The sequence below is a fragment of the Rhinolophus hipposideros genome (genome assembly GCF_964194185.1).
Source record: "Rhinolophus hipposideros genome assembly, chromosome: 16".
In the NCBI taxonomy this organism is placed as follows: Eukaryota; Metazoa; Chordata; class Mammalia; order Chiroptera; family Rhinolophidae; genus Rhinolophus; species Rhinolophus hipposideros.
In genome coordinates, this window is record NC_138062.1 from 6,082,984 (window position 1) to 6,108,883 (window position 25,900).

A 25,900-nucleotide genomic window follows, 5' to 3' on the forward strand; every position below is an offset into this window, starting at 1 on the left:
GTGATACCCTTTTCTGGACCTAATGAATAAAATCAACACATTCATGCTTTAGACTTTCAAAACTACGTTAACCGTAAGAGAACTTCTAATTAGATGATTAAATCCAATGACTTTTTCTAGAAAAACTACTACAAGTGTTAAAAAAAACAAATGACTACTGTGACAAATGACTACTACTCTTATAAAAGGAAGGTTTTTTTAAATTCAAAAAAGTAAAAAGGTTTATGACCAGTACAGTACCATTTATGAGCAGATTGATTACAGCTGTAGTAAGGGTAAAATAAATGTAATTGTATTCAGTGAAAGACTTGTTTTCTTGGCTCACTGTTATTTTTATGATAAATGTCGCATGCTATTCATTCACTGAATATTTTAAACAGTATTTTACTGCCCCATAATCCTTCTCCATTCAGCTGTGTTTTAAGATACTTACAAGGAAGTGACAACACAAATCTCATTCTGTCTTGTAGTTGAATATCCTTTTCATTCTTTCTTTTCTGTGCATAAAATTTCTTAGGTAAATACAACCCACAGGAAGTAGGCGCATCAAAGGCGCCTAATTCTGCTAGTTTGTGCCTTTTGCAAAAGAGGGTTGCTCTCTTTGAAAACAGAATGTGTGGAAGACAAGAAGCCTTAGGCCAGGCCACCTGCTGGTCAGGACACAAAGAGAACAGCACTGGCAACCAGAAAAAGCATTTTCTACCTAATGACCCTCCCTTTGTTATAGCAGTTTAAATGGTTGTACAACTCTGCATTCCGTAATGCCCAAGGCTTGACAAATGTACCTATCCTTCAATCAGTAATTCTGGACCTGAGACTCTATGTTGAAAACAATCAATCTTAAAGATTTAAAAAACAATAATAGCCAAGGCTTTGCTACATATGAGGAATTGGGAAGAAATGCTACTTTGTCAATATGAATTATGTACATTTAACACAAATCCAAGTTCCTGGCTACTCCATTTTTATGCCAAAATTATCTTTATATTGAGCTATATCAAAAGATATATCCATGGTTAAGATTAATTATGAGACAGGGGATTGAAACCCCAAAACAGGGAACCCATTTTGTAAATTTACCCTACCAACATATTTTCCCTTATTAATTTCAAAAGTATTTTAGATTGTGGTGGGTGTATTAGCTTGTTACAACTGTCATAACAAAATACCACAAACTGTGTGGCTTAAACAACAGATTTTTATTTTCTCACAGTTCTGGAGGCTGGAGTCCAAGCTCAAGGTGCTAGCATGTTTGGTTTCTCCGGAGGCCTCTCTCCTTAGCTTGCAGATAAACCCATCTCACTGTGTCCCCACATAGTCTTCTCTTTGTGTATGCACAGCTTTGGTATCCCTTTCTCTTCTTACAAGGATACCAATTAGGTTGGGGACCTGCCCTTATGACCTCATCTAATCTTAATTAACTCCTTAGAGGCCCTATCTCTGAATGCAGTCACTTTAGGGGTCAGGGCTTCCAAATATCAATGTGGGGAGGACATAAAATTCAGTCCCTGTCAGTGGGCTCCTTTTGCTCACTGACCTATCAGAGCAGGTAAATCTCTTGTGCAGATAAAATTTCTTCTGAGGTTATTCTTTCTAGGAGAAAGTTTACTGAGTTTTTCTGCCAAATAAAAACGTTGAAGGATCTTGTCTGCTGACTGAGAGATGCACTTGTGCTTTCCCTCCCATTGTTCCCTGTCCTGTAATTAACAGGAAAGGAGATTCAGTGACACTTGGAATTTCTATTTGTGGATACTGTACTTGAAAAAAGACAGAAAAAAAAAAAGAAGGGAACATTACACCTGACAAAGCTGAAATATGTTGATGTAAGTAAAATGACAACCTGAATGCTTGAGGCATTTATCTCTATGGCTATCTGGGAGAGAATCATCTTTTGGAAGAAACAAAAGGCAGAATTCCTGTAAAGACAACAATAAAAGCTTCCACATATTTTTAATGCATACTCTTTACACATATTAATGCGTCTGCTTTATACATATTATTTCATGTAACCCTTATTTCAACATGGTTAGTAGGTATATGGCACAGAGCTACTAATCAGAAGACTCATGTGTAAGTCCTGGTTCTGTCACATACTATCTATCACTTGAGAAAGTCATTTCTTTTCTCTAAATCTCAATTTTCTTGGTAATAAAATGGAGGAAAACAATAAATGAAACTCACAGGAGGGAAACAATAAATGTAGATTGATGTGAGGATTAAATGACATGGTACTTTGAAGATGGCATATCTTGTGAGTTATTTTAGATATGTTCTCTTTAACTTGAAAGGTAATATATGCCATACCAGGATATATATATATATATCTCCTACTGTCCAATAAATCCTTATTTCTCAAATTGCTATTTAAAATCTCTGGACTTGAAAATGAGTATTTAAAATTCTCACAGAGTTTCTAAAAATTTGAAATAAATATTGTCTGAGAAAATTAGATAATTGAACAAGATTGCAATTATCTTATTACTTTAGTATTAAGTAAATATTTATTTAGTATTGAGATGATATTGCTAGTAAGATACAAATTTATTGGCTAGTAGCTTTTGGGCAAAATGAAATAATATATTGAGTGCACTTGGATTAAACAACATATTTATGAATAACTTATTGGTCAAAGATGATTACACAATAGAAATTGAAAATTTTAAACTGAATGATAATGAAAATACCACATTGAAATTTATGGGACTAGCTAAAGCTGTGATTAGAAGAAAATGTAAAGATGTAAATGCTTCTATTAGAAAATAGCAAGGTTTAAAACAATGAGTTAAGCTTTCATCCCAAGAAACTGGAAATTAAAAAATAAATGAAAGGAATGTAGTTAGGAGATATAAATGAGTAAAAGCAGAAATCTATAAAATAGAATACTGACATACAAAATGAAAATCAACAAAGGCAAGCACTTGTTTTTTGAAAAGATTAATTAAATTGATAAATCTCAACCAAAAGTGACCAAGGTAAGAAAAGATGCTCTCCAACATTTACCCCCCAGAAATAAATGAAATAGATGATACTACTCCAAATCCTAAAGGCAATGAATGATAATAATATTATGAGCAAGTTTATGATATTGCCTGGAAACTTCCATAAAATTGACAAATTATTTGATAAATATTTATTAACACTGACCCAATAACATATGTAAAATCTAAGTAGATGGATATATATTATAGACATTAAATCCATAATTAAAATTTTTTTCCACAAAGAAAACTCTAGGCACAAGTTACTTGACAGGTTAATTGCATTACAAATTTACAGAAGAGCTAATAACAATGTCACTTAGACTTTGAGAAAAAATAAAACGGGGTAACATTTCCAGTTTATTTCATTAGGCCAAAATAAGTCTGCTACCAAAGTCTGGCAAGCCCCGTTGTGTTTAAAGAACAGTCGTACATAATGATGAAGTGGGTTTTATCCAGTGGCATGCTGGTAAATATTTAACAACTCCACATTAAAAAATAAAAGTATGCTCTCTGTGTATATGTGCACAAGTTCATTACAGTTTTGCTGATATCATGGACATTTACTACATAAATTATAAATTATAATAAAGTATAGATTACTTTTAATTTTAAACTCCATGTAGCTAATTAGTCTTATCGAACTCTTTCATTGATTTTTACTGAACTGTTTTTTTAGACAACCTATGGTTGCAATTGATTAATATGAGTAAGTGCATTTCAACATGAATGTTGTGTGATATTTTGGTTGAAATGTTAATGCGTAAGACAAACGTGAAATAAAAAAAATGAATAGTAGGACTTCACTCATTTATCAATAACAGGAGCATTTCTTTGCTGAATCAGTTAATGATTTTCAAATATTGGAGGATAATTTAATCAATTTTGTGTTATTTACAATATAATAGCTACAAACACACACACTTTTGAGTTAAATCAGCATGGTTAGCTTTTTCTCCCTCACTTTCATGACTATAGATGATCAATAAAACAATAAACCAAGCTTCCATTTGTAGCATTAGTTTCATGGTGTGAATATACTCGCAGCATGAGAGTTTCAGCTACCAAGGTGACATCACTGAACCAGAAGAGGGAAGCATGCTATTATATCATATTTCCATCACACAGGTAAAATAGACGTAAATGCTCTTAAGAGCATAGGTAATAGTAAAATGTAATAAAATGATTAGAAAATGATGTTTTAAGTATTTGCTTCTTTGTTCCTAATATGGTCTATCAGTTTATATAATTTAATATTTAATAATGTACATAAAAACTGTCCAAAAGAATTTCTAAAAATTGAACAATTGACACTTATGAGTCAGTACAAGCTGACTGCAGCACCACACTGGTTTCATCCTACAAATCCAAGATGCATATCACAGTGACAGCATGAGCAGTGTAAAACACATCATTAATAGGATAAGAAAGAAAACCCCATACAGTCATGTCAATAAATGAGTAAAAATATTTGATACAATTCAATATTCGTCTATAATAAAAACTCTCAGCTATCCAAAATTCAAAGGTAGCCTCATCTACTTGTTATCTGCAGAAACCCTACAGCTAACAGCACACCAGTGATGCACATAGTGATGAAATACTGATAAGGCACGGGTAAGTTTGAGCTAATACTGACAGACCAGGCCAATATGACATACGGGCTTAACAGAGTTAGTTTTGGCAGTCATACAAAAATTAAAAATTACAGCAACACTTCAGAGGTCTCAAGCTTCATAAAATTACAATTTATGTGAAAGGCATAGACTTAGAAGTCCCATGAAGTAGCACTAGAGACTTACTTATAAAACAAGACCCTGCTTAAAAGCTAGAGGCTCAGGTGTGAATCACGTCAGACCTTGCAGTCAAGTTTCTACCTAACCAAGAATTAACACGTTTGTATTGCAGATTCTGCAACCTCAGCTAGTCTGAGATGGTATTACTTTTTCATGTGTGTGTCTGGTAGAATTAGTGCATTATTAGGAAGGTAACTCCAGAAAAATATAAAGAGCAAATGGTAGCAAGTGGAATTAAAATGATGAAAATAAACATTTAAATCCACGATATTAATACATTTGTAAACTCTTTCTATGTAATGATATGTTTGTGTGCTTTTAATTGTGGTGTTTAAGAGAAATGGGTGTGCTTGATTTAAAGTTCAGTTAATTTTTTTGAAGAATTTGTCTAAGTAGTTTTGCAGACAATAAAGAAATTTAGTTTGTTAAATCTATGAATTTTTATTTGTTAATTGTATAAATATTGTGGCTATTTAGAGAGATGCTACTTGTTTAATGTCAAAGAAATGTTAATGTTTACTTAATAAAATAAATGTATTATGCATTATATGAGGAAGGTACCAATGCACAGAAACCCACACGACAAGTGTGTAACTCAAGGATGCTTATCCAGAATTATTCATATAGTTCATAAAATCTAAAGATCTGATTTAGGATTCTCTTTGAGAGATTATCATATACCCGTTGCATACTAATAAAATAATTTGTAGAAATGAGATACAAAATATTCAGTATAAAGAACTATATGGAAAGAACTAAAGAGAAAACAGTGTGTACATTTAAATTTTTATTTTATGCAGATGTTCCAATTTTTATTCTTAAATGTAAAGAAAATTAGCAAGAAAATATGCATTCTTTGTAAGAATCTTGTCAAGTCACAAAGTAGACTATAAGATCTAATAATACAAAATTTTCTATTTGTAATTCTTAAAAGCTTATGTTCATGATAGAGGTGTTAGGTCTGGAAATAAGTGAGAAGAGAAAAATTCATTTATTAGAAATATTTTTTTAACTTGGAAATATTTGTTTATGGTACAACCTCACTAAAAAACTGAAATTTATTATAATTAAGCTATATGTGTGTGCATAAACATATATATGTATGCACATAATAATGGAAAGTCATTTGATAAAATATTAATAGTAATTATTCTGGGTTGTGGGAATATGTATGATTTCAACATTTTTATTTATGCCTTTATACATTTTAATTTTTTTTCAGCAGGCATTCTCTTGTAATTAAAAAGAAAACATAGATTATTAAAACCAAAGCAAAAGCTATGATTTTTTTGTAATTTTTTTAAAGTATAGAAATCTATTTAAGTGTTGAAAAACATTGGGAAAGAATATTAAAAATTCAATAGTAGAGAAATAATTATAAATTTTGGCAAACTTTTTTCAACCATAAACATAGTAATTAAAATGCTAATGATATGCTTTTAAGTGAAAAATGGTCAATAAACCATTAAGTATTTCATACTAATTTTATAAAAATTCTGTTTGAATTATCTTCAATTGTGTGCATTGTTTAGAATGTGCATTAATATTTTACTTACAGATTTTTTTAGTGTTTTTGAAGATTTATTTTAGAAATACAACTGTATTAACTTCAAGTGTTTTTCTTATTTTCTCTAAAAAAGGGTCATTTTTCTTCTTATTTCAGACTCTCCAGCAACCGTTCAAAATGTACTTGGATTTTCACATGTGTGCAATTCTGTTAGCATAGTGTTCACTTACATTGCTTATAAAGATAAAAATGAATAGGCTAGATCTTAGGAAATCTACTATTCAATTATATGTTGTTTGTCAGGACTGCTGGGCAAAATAACAAATATTTCACTGATGATTGTCATGGTTCATTCCTAACCTTTGGATAGAAAATTAGGGGACTTTCGAACTGAGGAGGGGAGGAACTTACTCTGGGGTATGAAGGTCCAAACTCTAAGGCATGGGAGCCTCTTACATGTCTAAGATTCAATATCCTGAAATATAAATTGAGAGGGCCATATCAAATAATCCATAACATCTCTATCTCTTCAACTTCTCTGGGATTTTATTTCACTGATTGACAGCTAAATGGATAAAAACATAGAAACACATCAATTATACAATAAATATATATTTCTATTATTATCTCTGTTTTCATCAATAGGTATGATTAGTATGGATAAGTTGAAAATAGCCTTATCATATTGATTGGGCCATTACAATTACATTTTTTAATATGAATTACCTCTTCTTCTTTTCTTTTTTTAAACATCCTACCATCTTTACTTTGGACTACCTTTTGATTAGATCATCCATCAGTCCATTAATAAGTTAGTCCATTAATAAGGTACTCCATAATAACATGTCAAGTTTTCTGTACAAAGAATATTTGTATGGACTTTAAAAATATTCTTAGTAAATATGTTTCATATATCACCTACTTCCATACTGACAATTCTCTAAGAATACAGAATTTTACTAGTTAAAATTACATATGCATGATTTAAATATTTATTGTACCATTCATTAGTACAATAATAGTAAATATGTATAGTAAATGTGAATAGTAACTATTTAATGAATAGTAAATTTTCATTGTACTATTTGTATTAGTAGACTGTTGCAGCCTTTTCTCTGACATGACAAAATTCTTCCAGTAGGTATCTATTTTCTGCTTATTGTTCTTTGATGTAAACCATTGAATTTTAACCCCCTCTTTGAAAATCAGATCTGCCTGTGAGTGAATCAGTTGGTCTTCTGTTAACAAAAGTTCTTCTGCTTTAGTTCTGATTTATGTATTCTAGACATGCTCAGACTTTTTATTTTTCATTTTACTTACTTGAGGTATTTCAGCTTTAGGTATTGATTATATTTTCCACACACTAGTTGAAATGTAAAGACTTTAAAAAGGTCTCAGAGAGAAAATAAGAACCTTAAAAGTGAAGCTTTCCCTATCCCCTCCTCCCATATAATCGTGATTTTACTGCCACAATAAATTTACCTTTTTAAAAATTGCTCCTATCCGCTGACTTGTCATTGCATGTTATTGGTGTTTTCATTGGTTGGTTGTCAGTTCCCCCATCTAGACTGTAAGCTGCATGAGAGTAAAGACTGTTTCCTGCTACCCTGTATATAGAGCCTGTGCCTAGCATAGCATATGTCACACAAGAAGAAAACAGTATTTGTTAAATCACTGAAAGAAAATATGAAAATATTAGACAAGCATCTTTGTAATGAAATGAGAAAGGGATTTATTTATATAGACTGGAAAAAGAAAAGGCTGAAGGAAGTCATTATAATAATTTTAAAGTAAATTAAGGGCAAAAGTATTTTCCACTAAATTTTGGTGTGTTACAATTTATTTATTGAATTCTCACCAAGACCCCTCGATGTTCAGTCTTATTGTTCCCTCTTTACAGAATAGGAAACTACAGCTGAGGGAGTGAGACAGCTTGCCTGAAGCCATGGAGCTGGAAGGAACTTGAATCCAGATATGTCTGACCACAGTGCTGGTAAGGACTGAATTGTATCTCCCAGAATTTATATTGTGAAGTGGAATCCCCAGTGTGACTGTGTTTGGAGAGCCTTAAGGAGGTAATTAAATGTGAGCAATGTCATAAGGGGAGGGCCCTCATCTGATAGGACTGGTGTTTTTATAAGAAGAGGGAGAGATACCTGGGAGCTCTCTCTCTCTCATTCTCTCTCTCTCTCTCTCTCTCTCTCTCTCTCTCTCTCTCTCTCTCTCTCTCTCTCTCTCTCTCTCTCATCTTTCTCTCTCTGACCAGAAACCAACTCTGTTGGCACCTTGGTCTTTGACTTTTAACCTCCAGAACTGTAACACAGTTTGTTTCTGTTGTTTAAGTCACCCAGCCTTTGGTATTTTATTATGGCAGCCTAAACAGACTAATACAAACGGAGAAAAAAGAAAGAAAGAAGGAAAGGGAGGAAGGAGGGAAGGAAGGGAGGAAGGAAGGAAGGAAGGAAGGAAAGAAGGAAGGAAGGAAGGGGAGGAAGGAAGGGAGGAAGGAAGTGGAAAGAGAGAGAGAAATAGAAAAAGAGGCAAGGATGGAAAAAAAAAGAAGGGAACAGAAGGGAGGGAAGGCAAGAGGGAGGGAGTAAGGAAGAGATGAGAAAAGTGAAAAAATAGAATTTAAGTTAATAGCAAGAAACAAGTTCTTTATATGAATTTGGAGACAAAAATTTGTGGAATGTCTTCCTTTGGACAATTTTAGGAATAGGCTAGGCTATTATTTATCTTATATGGTTTAGATTTTATTCTTTTTGGAGGCAGTGGCATGAATTAGATCATCCATTAAAATAACTGCTGGTCTTATGTTTCCAGGGACTAAAAGAAATAAAAAACATGGTTCTAATGGGAATCAGACCTTAATCTTAAAAGGAAGACACTTTATTTTCTTTCCTTTTTCTCTCTCACGCTTGGTCCCCCATCCTCTTGTTCCTCACTTTTCTAAAACCTTGTGTTGTGATGGGCCTCTACCACAACAAAACAAAACAAAATTAGCAAGAAGTCTTACTGAGCGAAAAATATTTCCTGAGAATAAAAAAAGTTTGTAATGAGGGGGAAGAGAACTAAGATTCTTCACATGTGAGCAGTATGAACAGAAAATTATAATGGATCAGATCCTGGAGCCTGTGTTGGACCTTGCAGAAATATCCTGGGTTTGCAGACAGGGAATTGGGAAGCACTGTCATATAGGGTTCCATTGCTTTTGCATCCCTAATAATTTTTGCAGGATATGTGGACACAAGAGCTGTACAATGGAGGCATTATTACTTTTTAGTTGAGGATTGGGGGTGTTTTAGAGGATTAAACTTCTTCTAACTCCTCTTGGATCTTTCCATTCTTAATCAGCAAACTAACTTACGTATAAGGGAAAGATGGTTTTAACAATGTGGTGAACTTGCTTCCCTGGCCATAAACAGAAAGGGCACCTCTTAACAAAGCCACATATACGCAGTAGTTGTCTCTTAGGGTTTACATAGGCTAGTATAGACCAAAGTTCATCTGATGTTTAAAGTCCTTTGTGGAGGCCACAAAGAGTAGCATATTTATTCATTCATTCATTCACTAAATCCTTTATTTATTGAAATGTAAAATTCCCTCTTGCTTGAAGGAGGTCAGTCTTTGATCTATGAAGGCCTTTAACTGATTGGATGAGGCTCACCCACCTTGTGGAGGGTAATCTGCTTTGCTCAAAATCCACTGATTTAAATATTAATCTCACTTAAAAACTCCTTCACAGAAACATCCAGAAAAATATTTGACAAAATACTTGGACACCATGGTCCAGCCAAGTTGACACAAAATTAAATATCCTATGAGGTAATAAAGCACTCTGTTATTGGGTTGAGCATTGGTTCCTCTCAGGGTAGTCACTTATTTAGTTTATTTCTTTGCTTTTTTAATTTTTATTTTTATTTTTGCCTCCAAGCCTCTCTTTTTCAACTTAAGGACAGCTACTTCAGCCTTTCTGGAAACAAAATAGCTGAGGAGGGCATACTCTTAACTCTTCATCACATCTTTTCCTTGATTCACTTGATTTGATTGAGAAGTATTTTACTGGACAGTGTTGCTTATAGCTTCCTTAAAAATTCATTTCCCATCCCTTTGGGTTTAGAAGCAGCTAGAATTTCTAAACTTACAATGTCCTACTCTTTTTCCCTAAGACAATCATATGCAAACTAGACAATTCTTCTCCAAACTCATGTGTTTCCTGCAATAACTTGTGAAACACAGCCAACAAGAGTTAAAACACACGAATATGCTACTTTCCACCCTTTCCCCCTAGAGCTTTTCACTCAGCAGGCACATGGTCTGCCTCTCAAGTTATTGCAGCAGACAGCTTAGCCAAACATTTTGCCACTGTGTAACATAGATTGTCAACTGCTAAGCCCCTCAGATCAGTTCCCGTGCTTATTTCACCTGGGTGCGAAGTCTGTGCCCTGTGTTTTAGGGTCGTTACCTCGGCATTCTACTTCAGGGTGCTGAAATCCATTTTTGGAATAGAAATGGTAGAACAGGCCATGTTGCAGCAGCAGGCAAATCCCCCGATCGTGGTAGCTTAGTACAATAAAGGTTTACTGCTCGCTCACTTCACAGTTTGAAATGCCTTAGGAGGTTCTTTTTGGCACCTCTCCCCCAAGCCGTGACTCCAGGCTTCTTGGGTCTTGACATGTTGCCATCTTAAACATACAGCTTTCAAGGTTGCCACAGAATGGGAAGACAGACTGAAACATGGAGGTTTTCAGGGTCAGGCTTGCAAATAAGTATTTATCCAAAACCAGCAGGGAATATGATACTTAAGGGCGAACATTAGAGACATTTCTTTAACTGTGTCCATCTGGTTTTGCTGATTAAATGGAAGCACATATTATGTTCCAGAATCAGAAAACTCTACATTGTAAAAGTTCTATTTCTGCTCAAATTCACCTATAAATTAATATGAATTCCAATGAAGGCCCCAATGTGGTTCTGAGGGGATGAAACCAATTCAGAGACAATATTATGCCAAGGGCATTTCTGATGGAAAGTCCTAAGGTGACCTCTCTGAAATGTGCTGAGAAATGTGAAGGTACAGTTCTCATCTTGTTCAAGTCACAGCAGGGGCTATACGGAGGTGTTTTTAAAGGGAGATCTATCCAGAAGAATGAATTTGCCTCCTGAAAAGGCCTATCCTTATGTCATGTGTAAAAGAGATACTCTGAGAAGAGTTTGCTTATTTGCATTCCTAACTTGTTAAGGGTCTGTCATGATGGACAAATACTGCTTTTGACTATCATTCCAGTATCCACTGATAAGAATTTCTTCATGAATCTAGCTATCTTTACCTATTATTATCAGTTGTTCTTAGTGCATATAGACTCATGAACGTCCTTCTTCCATGTAGATTGTGTGTCTTGTAACAAACACTGGCTGAATGTTGTCCATATATTGACGATCGTAGAGGAATCATCATATTATGGTACCAACAACCCATGGTCTGCATGCATTTCCTGCTTCTTAATGTCGGCACTCTGACATGGTCGTAGGACTTGAATGGAAAAAATTGATGATAGTCTATTCTTTTGATGCTTCTGCTAATCACAAGATCTTTATTCTAGTTGGTTTTTTGTTTGTTTGTTTTGTTGTTAATTTGCTCATCTGCTTTTTATCTTCCAGAAATTCCACTAATGGCTCCCTTTCTGTTTTCTAGAACAAGTATTAATTTACTCTTATTTTTCTGTTTTCTTCTGATGTTAAGATAGAAGTTAGGTAAACATATGGACTCAGTCTCAGATCTTGGACTCTTATTTTTATTTTTTACTTCTTTGGATGTCAAGTGCAGAGAGGTGAATTAATCACATTCTTCCGCTCAAGGCCAACTATCATCATTTTCTGTGCAAGACCCCTTTCATTTTTAACTTTTTGGGTTATTTATATATATATATATATATATATATATATATATATATATATATATATATATATATATATATATATATATATATTATCTTTCCCTTTCATGCAAATGCTCATTCCCCTTTTATACCTCCCTCATTGCTGGTACTCACCAGAATTTTCTCCTTTTTACATTATTTATTTACTTATTTTTAAATTTTCAGGATTCATTAATGACTCTCTTGCATTTCTGACTCTTCTACAATTGGGGCTTAGGGAAGGGGCCATGGTATTTTGTCATTTTTTTCTAGAAATACAGGTGGGAAAAAACATTTATATCAATATAAATGGTTATGTAGCTTAATTATTTTGACCCTGAAGTTTCTGTAGTGTTGCTTTCCCAAAGATAGAGTTTATTCAAAAGTATGTCTTCAGACATGTTTAAGAAAAACATTCCTCTTTCTTAGACTGAGGGTCATTTATTTGGTATGTTCTGAAGAAGGATCTAGAAAACAAATTGTAACAATGTTGAGCTAGCTTACAAATGAAAATGATGATTGTTAGGGAAAAGCATCATCCGGGCCTCTCACATTCTGGAAGCGTGTAGAACAGAAGCACTTTGGAAGTCTTGTTGACTTTTGTGATTTCAGCTCCGTGTTTTCAAAAACTGTGTAAAGTAGACACGATTTGACACAAATTTAAACCTTACACATGGTGTTGGCACTCTGTGCTTTATGAGCTCAGAAATATCCAGAGACTGTTACATGAAGGATGTTTACTATACTTTCTTTTTAATGAGCCAAACAGCCTTACTACACAACCCTTCACATGGGTATTACATTATGAAAAGTTACAGCAGCAATTTACTGAACTGTACCTACAGGACCTAAATTAATGAACCTCTCAAGTGACTAATTTGCTAATCCAAAGTAAACCAAACTCTGTCTATACTAGGCCAATACTGCATGTCTGGAGCCCTGAAGTGATTTGTTGGATTCTGCTGTCTATAGAGACATAGAGAGGTATTCCTTAAAATGTGTTCATTTGCTCTGGTTTGAAATGTGCATATGAAACTGAAAAGCCTATTAACAAATCTGATTAAGTATTTTTTTATTTCTACTTGAAATTTCACTAGCCTATATGTGATCTTCATGGTGAAAGAATTTCTAGAAACTTTGTTTTTGTCTGAATTGAGTTGATAAATAAGTTAATTCAAATTTGGTATTATGTTTTCACAATTTTAATAAGTATATAATATCTGATGGCCTTAGCTATCAGACAGAAAAAGAAACATATCCTCAGAACTGTAGGGTAATTTTCTTCTTGGCTATGGGATTGCTTTTTAATTGTTTCTAATAACAACAAAAAAGGAACATCCCTAGAGTACATTAATCAGCAAAATTATTGGTTCGAGTCATTGTAGTCAGTTCACCTTTGAGGTTTCCTACACAGTCTATGGAATCTATAAACTTGCTGTTTTCCATTTGCCACCATCCTATTAAGATAAACACTATAATAATGGCATGTAGAATTTGTTATGGACAGATATTTTAACACCATCAGAGACAGTAAAATCCCAAGCCTGAATTAAAAATGAACAGATTCACTTTTCTTTTTTGCCTTCTCTCGCAATCTTTCATTTTTTCTTTCCTTTTCCTCCCTCCCTCCTTCCCCTCCCTCCTTCTTTCCCCCCCCCCCTCACTCCCTTCTTTCCTTCTTTCCTTCCTTCCTTCCTTCCTTCCTTCCTTCCTTGTCAACCTTCTGCCTCCTTCTTCCCCCACTTCCTATTTCTTCTTTTTCTTTCTTTGTGTCTTTCTTCTTAAATAAATTCCCAAGCAAAGCTGTGATGGTGGTCCTGGCCCAAGCATGCCCACTGCCCTCATCAGTATTGCTTGGGGAGGAGCCCATATGCACCATGTTCTGTATCTGCTGCTGGGTCCCAGTCCCTGGAAGTTGCAGCTCCTGGGGCAAAAGGACATTTGGGGGTTGGATCAAACCAGCAGTTCACTGAATGGCCTGAGCCTGCTGGTGACCTCACAGTTTCAGAGAGAAATTGGGAGGAACTGTGCTGTCAACAACAGGAAGTTGGTGAAAAATGGAAGATGCCCTTGGGGAGTGAAATGAAGAGCAGATGGCTTTAATTGTTAGCCTTACTGTGACAACTGACAGGAGAAATTCTGCTCTCTTGACATTTAAAAGATACCAGAAATACCAGTGACCACATTCCTTAGCTTCTTGAAGGTTTCCATGTCAGGGGTTCAAACGCCTAACTATTTTCATTACTGCATAATATATAAAAACTGCAGGTGATAAGAATCCTGAAGAGCTAACCCTCCACTAGTCTGCTAAGCCACTGAAGTGCACGCAGGACAGGGAGTGGGAAGTCAGCGGTGCCAGAGGTGCAGGGAGGGTCTGAGGCATTCACATCTGCTGCCGGAAGACCAGGCCCACTCAGGTGGAAACAAGGTCCAACCCCACAAGCCCACTGGGTCTTCTTAGTCCTGTGGCTATTTGTAGAAATCTAGTTAAAATTTGTATGTGTCATAATGTGGAATCATCCTCCTTCCAAAATAGAAGTAAAAAATTTCTAATATAAAATAACATTGAATGTCAACTATAGTTGAAAAATGTAAAAGGTGGAGGGGAAGGTGAAGGGGAATAAGAAGTTCAACTGTCCAGGTAGAAAACTAATAAGTCATGGGGATGTAATATACAGCATAGGGAATATAGTCAATAATATTGTGATAGAATGGTATGGTGTCAGATGGTTTTGGATTTATGGTAATCACTTCTTTAGGTATGTATTAATAAATGTAGAATAACTATGGTGTACACCTGAAACTAATATAATATTGCATGTTAGCTATATTTTAAATAAAATCTTTAAAAAAAATTTAAATTTTCTCTGAAGCAATGAAGTAAAAGAGAAATGAATGTTAGCTTAGATATTTGCTGCCTTATTTGCTCAGTCAGTTGAAAGAATTAGAACGTAAGAATTAGAATGCCAAAGAGTGGACGATGGCAAGAGTAGCCCAAGGTCGGGACCACCTTAGGGAAACAGAAAAATAAATAAATACATTCCTAATGCTAGAGCTAGAGACTCTGTGATACATCGATACATAATTATTGGATTATATGTTCCTGATGCATTCTCAGGATTAATAAATCTCTTTCTTCCCAGTGTTATGAAATAAGAACATTTCACCATTACTGAAACCTTATTTTAAGGGCTATTAAAGTAAGACTTAAATGAGACAAATAAGCATTTGTTTTTAACCAGATGCTGTGGCACCTCTATGATAACTACGACAACTCGATTTTCGAGTTGTCATTCGGATTTGGTGTGTAAACCATCCAGCAACCCAGCCCTGGCTGGGATAATGCTGTAGCATCTTCTCTACACTGGCTCCCAGAGACTGAGCTCCAGTTACCCACGCTGATAACTGGCTTGAAAATGAAGCTTTATTGACCTCCTTCTCTTCCCTGTCTCCACTGTTCATTCCCCTATGTGTGTCTTCTGAACTCACATACTACTTGGACTGGAATCTTTGCAATAAGCCTGGTTCTGGAAGAACCTAAAATGTAACACCTTCCGTGACACGCATACCCACTCGTGCAGTCCTTTTTTACTGAGTTCTCACATTCTCTGTGAGAACCGTACTCTATTTTAATCGTTTGTTTATTTGTTTTGGTCTTTTATGGCACTTATTGAAGTTAATAACTGTGATTGAATTCTCTATATTTGGCCCCAAGCAATGGCTGGCATGTAGATAGTGCTTCTAAATGTTGCTGAGTGAAATGAGTGAATGAGTGAAAAGTTCTTCCATCTCTTCTGTCCTTCTGATCCACTTAGTCACAAGTCTTGGCATTTCTTCTTCCACATCTCCTGCCCAAACTTTCTACTTCCTTCACCATCACCCGGGCTCAGATCCTTGTCATTTTATGCATAATCTATTGCAGTGATTTCCTATCTGCTCTCCTAGACTCCAGTATCAGTCTCTCTATTTTATGCCATAGTCCAAACCACAGTACCACAATCTGTCTGAAAATGCCAGTTTTGTCTCCCTTCCTTAAAATATCTAGTAGTCCCCACCATTTTGTTAAAGTTGTCATCCATACTTTCTCTGTAGATAAAAGTTACGTATTGGAGATGCGGTCTATCATAGTGGTTAAGAGAAAAGGCCCAAGAGGTAGCCTGCCTGTTCAAATCCTAGCTCTAACCCTGTGTTGGACTGAATGATAGCCCCTAAATGATATCAGGTTCTAATCAATGGAACCTGTGAATGTTATCTTATATGGTAAAGTGACCACAGAAATGAGTAAATTAAGGATCTGAGACAAGGAGGTTATCGGATTATCTGGGTGGGTCCTAATGCCATCACAAGTGTCCTAATAAGAAACATGCAGAGGGAGATTAGACACACACACACACACACACATACACACACAAGATGGTGTTGTGAAGATGGAGCAATGAACAATTTGAAGATGCTGCTTTGAAGGTTGGAGTGATGTGTCTCCAAGCCAAGGAATGTTACCGTATTTTCCAGAAAATAAGACCTAGCTGGACCATGAGCTCTAATGTGTCTTTTGGAGCAAAAATTAATATAAGACCCGGTCTTATTTTAATATAAGACCCGTTCTATAATGTAACATAATATGATATAATATAATATAATATAATATAATATAATATAATATAATATAATATAATATAAAATACCAGGTCTTATTTTTATATAACATAAGACCTGGTATAATATAACATAATACCAGGTCTTATATTAATTTTTGCTCCAAAAGATGCATTAGAGCTGATGGTCTGGCTAGGTCTTATTTTCGGGGAAACATTGTAGTGTCATAGAAACTGGAAGTGTCAAGGAAGAGATTCTTTCCTAGAACCTCTGGAGGAAACACAGCCTTGCTAACATCTTGATTTCAGTCCAGGGAAACTTATTTTAGACTTCTGAGAAAATATAATACGTTTTTTGTCATTTTAAGCCACCAAGTTTGTGACAGTTTGTTACAATGGTTACAGGAAGCTAATATTAGATTGGTGTAAAACTAATTGCGCTTTTGCAATTATTTTTAACCTTTTAAACCGCAATTACGATTGTCCCAACCTAATACATACCCCTTACTACATGTGATATTGGGTCACTTCTTTAAACCCTCTAAGCCTCAGCTTCTCACTTATAAAACTTCCTTACCTATCAAGTCCTGTGAAGATTGAATAGGTTAATGCTTTCAAAGTCCTTAGCAGTATGTCTGGCACATCCTGAATACCCAATACATTTTATTTATTTTTAGAACACTTTTAGTGTTTGTCTATTCATTTTGTTCTCTGTTTTGAAGAAGATCCAAGACTTCTATATATACGTTAACATTGCATAACATTTCTTAATATTCTATACATTATGATTAAACTTCAATTCAACAAGTGTTTATTAAACAACTGTTTGTAAGACTAGGTTTCAAGGATACAATATAGAATAAAATACGATGACTGAAACCAATGGCTCCCTAATACTATAACCATTTTAACTGATTTAGGGTGAAAAACACATTTCTTTCCAGATTTCAGAGCTTAAATACTTAACCAACATATGGTGTGTATGTGTTTGTGTATTCTCTCCAAGTATCCATGGGTTGACCCAATTTGTATATTTGAAGTATTTTCCTCCTTGCCCAAAGCAAAACAAACAAATATTCTATTTAGTCTTCCTTTACTTGTGGCTGTTGTTCAGTACAGAGGTATAAGAGAGGTTCAGCACCTTTACCAGTGATTCTACAATTTCCTGCTTAGTGGCTCATGTCCATCATTGAAGGTGAGCTCTGGAGCGTCACACTGCTCTGAGCCCCGTGCTTGGTGTATCTTAATGTCCAATATTTACTGTGTGAACAATGCTCATAAGTACCTCTGAGTGGGTGTGCTGGAACTTCTAAGACTCTGGCCAAAGAATACCAATGACAGATGCAGTTGTTTGCAGTTGTCCAAGTGGATTTTAATAAAATCCATGCTTTCCTATGTATTGCTTGGTGACACTTTGATACTGTATGCAAACTTTAAAAACAATAATTTTGAGGAAAGAGAAGTTGAGCATCCTAGCTCTGACATAGAAACACTATGCCCCAGCATTCCTAAAGCTTAAAGTTGGTGACTCTCAGGAAAGCAAATATTTCATGCAAGGGTAAGCCCTCTAATTGCGTTTGTGTTGAATGTCTGCCAGATCGGCGTGTAGAGTGTTCTATGGACACATTTCTGATCTCACCCTCCCATCTGAGCCTATTTCAAAAGTGCCTGTGGGTGGAAGGAAAGAGAAGGAAAGTCATAAGCACAGGAAGAAAGGCAAGGGGGTAGAGGGAATGGAAGCGAGGAAAGGAACAAGTGAAACCCTCTTGGGAAGGGAAGCTGTGTTTCATTTTAGTTGCTTAGTTTGGATGGAAGCCTGTGGAAGATTAAATAACATAAGAAAACATACTGCTGCCCTCTCTTCTCATTTTCTCTGAATGTATGTAAAATTGCATTAGTAAAACTCCAAATGAAAACTCTTGTGAAATTGTATTGTTTAATACTATAATTATTTATAATTTGTGAAGAAAAATTAATTAAAGAGCCATATAATTCACCTCTGGAAAATGAAGTGCTAAATTGCTTTTAATCTTTTAGCAAAGATTCACTTAAGTTGTTAGCTACTAATTATTCTTTCCTACTTTTTGCCAGTATATTAGACAGGATTTGTAAAACTAAATCATTTAAAAAATGCAAGAATATTGTTCATGCATCTTTTAACTTCCCATTACTACAAGATAATAACATAAAATAAAAGAGCATAAAATAAATACTAAGAAAATGTTTTTACCCCGTGAACAATTTTAAATGAGGTCTCAAGTCTTGCTTAATAACTAGATTACGTGAATTTGAACATAATTATTTACTAAGCTTCATGTTTCTGACTGTAAACTAGGAGTAAAAATTGTACCAATTTCAAAAGATTTTCGTGGGTATTATGTATACAAAACTTAGAGTGCAGGAGCATAGTAAGTACTCAACAAATATTAGCATCATTCATGTCTTTGAATTGTTTCAACCAACAAACTAAAAGAAAACATCAAAAGTAAAGACAAACAACAACTATATTTAGTTATTCATATAAATTATTTGCATATCTAATGGACAAGAAATGGGTTTTGAGATAGATGTTCTGCTCATTAATTCAATAAATTCATTCAATATTTATTGAGCAACTATGATATTCTAGGTATTGTTCTAGGTGCTTGAGTTTCAGCGAAAGACAAACGGAAACATCTCCACTTCCATAGAGCTAACATTTCAGTGCTGAAACTTCCATAGAGCTAACTCCACTTCCATAGAGCTAACATTTCAGTGCTGAAACACAGACAATGACCCAGTAAGAAATGAATGCGCAATGTAATACCAGATGGTATGATAAGTGCAAAAAGACAAAAATAGGATAAGGGAATAGTTGGGAGAGGTATGCTACATTGTAGGAGAGCCAGATTTCACAGAGGAAAAACACTCTAAGACTGTGACTTAAATTTGCTTTTTAAATAAATAAGTATTTTTGGTATATATATGGCATATTGTACTAAAAATTCTTTCTTGTTTAGGTAAAATTCAAATTTTACTTGTCATCCTATATTTTATCTGTCAACCGTAGAGAGGGGTGAGGAAATGAAGATGGGACTTATTTAAATTTTTTTCCAGCTTTCTTTAAGTATGTGTGACAAATAAAACTGTAATATATTTAAAGTGTACAATGTGATTTGGTATATGTATACCTTGTGAAATGATTTCCATGAACATAATTATTAACTCCATTACCTCACACAGTAACTTTTTTGTTGTTGTTGTTGTTGTTTTATAAGAACACTTAAGGTTTACTCTCTGGGCAAATTTCAAGTATACAATAGAGTATTATTAATTCTAGTCACCATGTTCTATGTTAGATACTCCGAACTTACTCATCTCATGAGATTGTACATATTTTAATTCAGATCTGCCTTTTATTCTGTTTTGGTGTGGAGGTTGAGAGTGTCATCTCTTACCATTTACCCTTGCTCACATATAAGAAAATCAACACTGTGCCGTGGTCACACAAATCCAGTCCTATTATTTTCCCTGATAGCAGAGTAGAAGTGTAAAGAAAATTTTTATATATTATCAGGCAATAAACACAGAGGCCACATTTGCTGATTCTGAAAAAGCCAGCATGCTACTGAAGGAAACATCTATTAAAGGCTTTTTAAAAAAATTAGTGTAAAAATTTCTATGAAGATTTTATTGTAGTGCGTGACATCATTATACAGAGTAGTCAGTATTAGAAGTCACTGCTTGTCACAACAGAGTGTTAGAGGTACAATCTTTCCTATATTTGAGTCACGTGTTTTCTTGGATCAAGAATTACACTAGTTTGCAATGAAACATCCTTAACATCAGCATGAGATTGAGCGCTGAATTCTTAATCTTGCTTCTGCAATCAACTCAGTTTGTTACTCCCTGAATGCTGGAGGCCATGGGCACTGAATACCAGGCAAGTCTGGGACACGCCTAATCCGCTGACACCTGTAACAGGGCCAGCGTTGTGTGACCATGGCCTGCAATTTGTTGTTCTGAGTGTGGAGAAAAAGCCAACTGAGGAGCTCCGAAGGCAGGAGCTGGGATAAAATTGGCACCTGTTAGTTTGCGAGTTGGAGGTTTTTCTTTCTTTTTTCTCCTTCCTTATATTTCCAAGATAAGTACTTCAATATGAATGTTGGTGACTTGAGGAGATGCAGGCTTTTTTGACCTCCTGGATTGGGAGGTGGGGGGAAAGAAAGAAAAGGAGAAGAAAGAAGACAAGTGGGAGGAAGGGAAAGGAGGGAAAGAAAGAATGAAAGAAGAGAAATAAAAATAGTGGAGAGAAGGAAGGAAGGAAGGAAGGAAGGAAGGAAGGAAGGAAGGAAGGAACGAAGGAAGGAACGAAGGAAAGAAGGAAGGAAGACATAAAGGCAAACAATAATAAATCACATATGTTTACTACACTGAAATATTGAAAATGAGACCATTAATGATGTGTATTAAATTGGAATTTTCCCTCATAGGAGGGGACAGGAGGACAACGGAGAGCCAAATAAGAAATCAAGAGTGAAGTCAAGGGATAGGAGCAGGGAATTTCCACGGAAACCGTAAGTACTGCTTTATTTTACTTAATATACATAATTCCCTTTAGGAATTCAAGCATTTTGCTTTTACAGTAGCTTTTAGAAACTACTTTATTATGTTGCAATCTTTTTTGTTTTACTTTATTTTTGAATGAAAGTGAATTCTGATGGATTTCCATTCGAAAGGAATTCATTGCCAGTGTCTCATATCTGTGCCATTTATATTCACAAATTCAGATGCTTTCTGAAGATAATTATATTTTTTCCTGCCTCCTGCAATAGTCTTCTAATCGTTTCCATTTTACCGTTGTCATCATTCGTTATTGCTGTCATGCACATTGTCATCTATTGTCATCATTCACTGTGGCCGCCATTGTCATCATCCAGTCTTACTCTCAATGAGACACCATTGGATGCGTGGCAATGACAGGAAATACTCCATGGAGCTCCGTGCTGAGTGGATGACCCACCATCACTTGCTCTCCCAACATGGACTTTCATGTTATGTTTCTCAGGTGAACTGAGAGGAGACTGAATTGATCAGTGCTATTACTGTTCACATAGGAACTATCTTTCTTTCCCAGGCTGCAATCTAGGTTGAGTTCAGAACTCTTTACAACATCATGACATAGTGACAGGAAAGCCTGTTTTCCAGCAGTCTCCGGCCTTTACTGATTTCTTTCACTCCCACCAATTTATCTTTGCAGTCTTAGGGAATATTGCCAAGTCCCCTCTAGATGGAGGTAAGCACTGTAAATCCCTAATTCCCAAACTAATCTTACAGCAGGGGACGTGTTCTGGGCAGCCTTCCCATTCTGCTAACACCACACGTAGTTTTTTCTTCCTGAAGTGTGTTCTATATCCTGCAGCTTCCTTATCCAAAAGTTAATTATCAAATTTACTGCATATTTTAAAAAACCCAGAACACCTGAACCTAGGGCAGCACACATTATTTTTAATGTGTGAATGGAGAAATCAGCTTGAAAGTGTATTTAACCAGTAGAATCTAAGTTTCCCTGAAACTCGAGACCAATTGAAAGAGTTGGGTTTAGTGTATGTGGAGACAAGAGTCCCTGTATTTCATTCAGAAAATATTGTGTCCATGTGCCAAGCCTCAGTTACTCTGAAATTAGTGACCCAGGGTTTCCCTTTTTCAGAATTTTGTTCTGTGTCTAGGTGTTTTACTTTTGACCACTTAATACTCGTTCCAGTCTCTGTCAGATGAATGGAGAAAAATAAGGTAATAGTCAAATCTCAGCTTGTCACCATATGATTCATCAGCCAGTATTTGTAGAAACAAAGAACAAATTTTTTACATGATTTAATAAGTAAAAAATAGTAACATTAATACAGTTTAAAAGATTGGCCTCTGAAAATGCAATCTTATCACTGAGTATCCCTATATTTTGATATTTTTATGCAGAAATTGTTTTATTTTTCACTCTTTGAATGTACCTTATTTAAAATAGTTTGTACATACTCGTATACTATGCTATAGTATACTATACTTGACTGTACTATGCTGCTGTACTAATACTGATACTATAAAGTATTGATTAAGGTTAGCTGCTTATCTAAATATGTTGTTAAATATTGCAATTATTGACTAATGACTATTTTCTGGCATCACACAACAGGAATTTTTAAATTTTTCTGTTACGACTAATAATGAAGGTTAGGTTTATATTTTAGAAATTTTATTTTAAGTGATATTTGGGAGATAACATGAGGCAACCACAATACTTTAGAAAGGACGGGGTACTCTGATAGCAATTAAACTTTAAATAATGTATTAGAACGGAGCTATGTAAAGACATTTTTTTTTTTAAAGAAGAACAAAAAGAATGATTCCTAGGACAGAGTAACCTAAATTCTCTAAAAAGAGGGGATGTCAGTCAGAATGGGTTTCGTCAGCCATAGAAGACGGGAAAAAAAGCCATAGCGCCAAGAGCCAGAGATGGTGTGCCTTTCTGAGAATACTAATGCCTCGTGAGACTTATTTGGATGTATTGGCCATGTTATTGTAAGGGAGCCATCTAGCATTAATTATACAGTAGTGACACATTGTATGACACAATCAAGGAGTTAGTCCCCCCCCCCCATCTTGTTTTGATACTTCTGACCACATTGTGATCAAACATCTTTGGGAAAGTGATGAGAGAGCCTGGTTGCTGAATGGTGATATTTCTCATCATAGATAAATGAGTCATCCTTCTGCTTTTATACATGTACCATCGAGGACTAAACATTGTGCACTGACTCTTCTGTCAGTTGAAGCTCAGCCTGTGGCTTTTGTGAGGCAAATAATGACACAGATCAGCATATTGGGATTGAGAGTTTGCACACTATAGGAAAAAAAAAGGTTGGTAACAAGTGATAAAACTAAAATTCTAAGCTGAGTACTTACAAGCCTTGTGCTTTCCTGAGAATAACAATTCAAGTATCAAAGCAATTGGGAAAAATTCCTGTAGGTAGTATTTTCTCTTCACTCTTGTCTCAATCTCTCTTTCCTCCCACTACCCCGCCATCTCTTGAATCTACACAGTATTCTATAATAAATTACTTTAATAGACCCTGTTCCTTGCCCACCAAAATGTAAGAGAATGCATAATCTGTATGTAAGAGCATAGTATCAGGCAGTCTTCCATAAAGAAGCATATGATCTAAAGTGAAAATTCCATTCATGAAAATAATAAACACTACTGTTCATATTCACACCCATACATTAGTAGCCCCTTATCTGTAGTTTCACTTTCCAAGGTTTCAGTTCCCGCAGGCAACTGCAGTTCAAAAATATTAAATGGAAAATTCCAGAAGTAAACAATTCATAAGTTTTAAATTGCATGCTGTTCTGAGTACCTCACTTCAACTCATCAAAGAGGCACTGTATCATCTCACATCATCACAAGAGTACAGTACGGTGAGATATTTAGAGAGAGAGAGAGAGCCCATTCACATCACTTTTGTTAGAGTGTATTGTTATAATCGCTCTATTTTATTTAGTTGTTGTTGTTGACCTCTTATGGTGCCTAACTTATAGATTAGACTTTATTATAGGTATGTATGTATGTATAGGGAAAAACACAGTATACATAGGGTTCTGTATGATCTATGGCTTCAGGCATCACGGAGGGTCATGGAACACATCCTCTGCAGACCAGGGGAGACTGCTGTTTATACATCAATTCCACACAGTGAATGGAAGTCTAGGCATGTGATTTATAAGACATAGAATAGGAAGAGCTTAATATCAATAACATACAAATAGCCTTAAATTATTAAGAACAAAAGTAAACAAGTAGAATAAAATGTCATAGAGCTTGAATAGGTAATTTCACAAACAAGTAAATACAAATAGTCATTAACATTTTGAAAGTGTTCCAATTTGACTAAATATCAAAGAAAGGCAATTGCATTAAATAATGAAATACCATTTTTTACCTATCAGATTAGAAAACAAATTAATACCCAGTAATGGAAAAATTGTAAAAAGTTGTCATGTTATGATTAATATCAAAATAAATAATGTAGTTTTATGCAAAAATATTGAATGAAACGGGTTAGTAAACAGTCTGTACAATATAGATACTTTATCATAAAGCTTTTGTCAGGCTTTACATCTGTCTATCCGTGTACCTATAACGCAGGTAGAGATAGACAGCTATTCCTACATCAGCAATTGCGAGAAGTCTAGATTGATTATTTCTCAAATTTACTTGTATTTATTTTTTGGTGATAGGGTTTTCAAGTATTTTTATTTTCTTTTTTAACTTGTCTATATTGTGTAATTTTTTTTACATTGAGTACATGGTTTTCTAAACCATGATTTAAAAATACAAGATAAAAATAAATATGCACACAAAGAGACCTGGGTGGAGAGTGGGGAACGTGGTTATTTTAGGGAGAAAAAATAGTTGGTGTTCTTTACTTTCTATAAAAGACTCAAACAGATTAATCCCCACATGTCGTTAGTGTAAAAGAATACTCTCCTTTTCCCCAAAGTATGGTTTTATATTTGCTATTTTTCATGACATAAGAGCGATGTCCTGTCTCCAGGAAGAATTTTCAAATCACCCTCTTTAGAGATGGACATTTGGGAAGCTTGAGTCAGTAAACATTGCCTTAAAATCCGTATAAAAGTTTAACTTCTATTTTAAATAAAAAAAACTTTATATATGTTGAGATTAGAGAATTGCAGTAGAAAAAAATTCTAAGGATCTAGCAGTTTTCTGGAAATTTGTTGACAGTAAAGGTAAATGAAAGATCCAGCCATGAATCATGAATTCAATTTCATGTTAATAGAAAAAGCCACTGGTTTACAGAAAATTGTTTGAAGAAAGAATTAAAATAACCCAAACTGACCTAAGAGAATTAGTCTTCCACTGTCTTCCAACAAGAGTCAGGTTTTTGTGTCTGTCAAACTTGCAGTGAGTTAAATACATCTTTTATTCCTTTCCTTTTTCAGTTGGTATAGTTTCAATGTCCAAAAACTTAAGCCACTGGAAACTTCCTATCTACTTCTGTTGAGCTTCCTGGCTGCACTGTTTCACCCCACATGCTCTGAGGACCTGCTC

General features: G+C 34.9%; 1 long non-coding RNA gene across 1 annotated transcript in view; it reads left to right on the forward strand.

The window, feature by feature from the left end:
- Positions 1-25,900, forward strand: part of LOC308509501 — a 431,724-nt gene that overhangs the window by 374,324 nt on the left and 31,500 nt on the right. The window contains exons 3-4 of the long non-coding RNA XR_013995201.1: positions 8,182-8,274; positions 21,267-21,350. This is a non-coding gene — a long non-coding RNA (uncharacterized lncRNA). The remainder of the gene's footprint in view (positions 1-8,181; positions 8,275-21,266; positions 21,351-25,900) is intronic.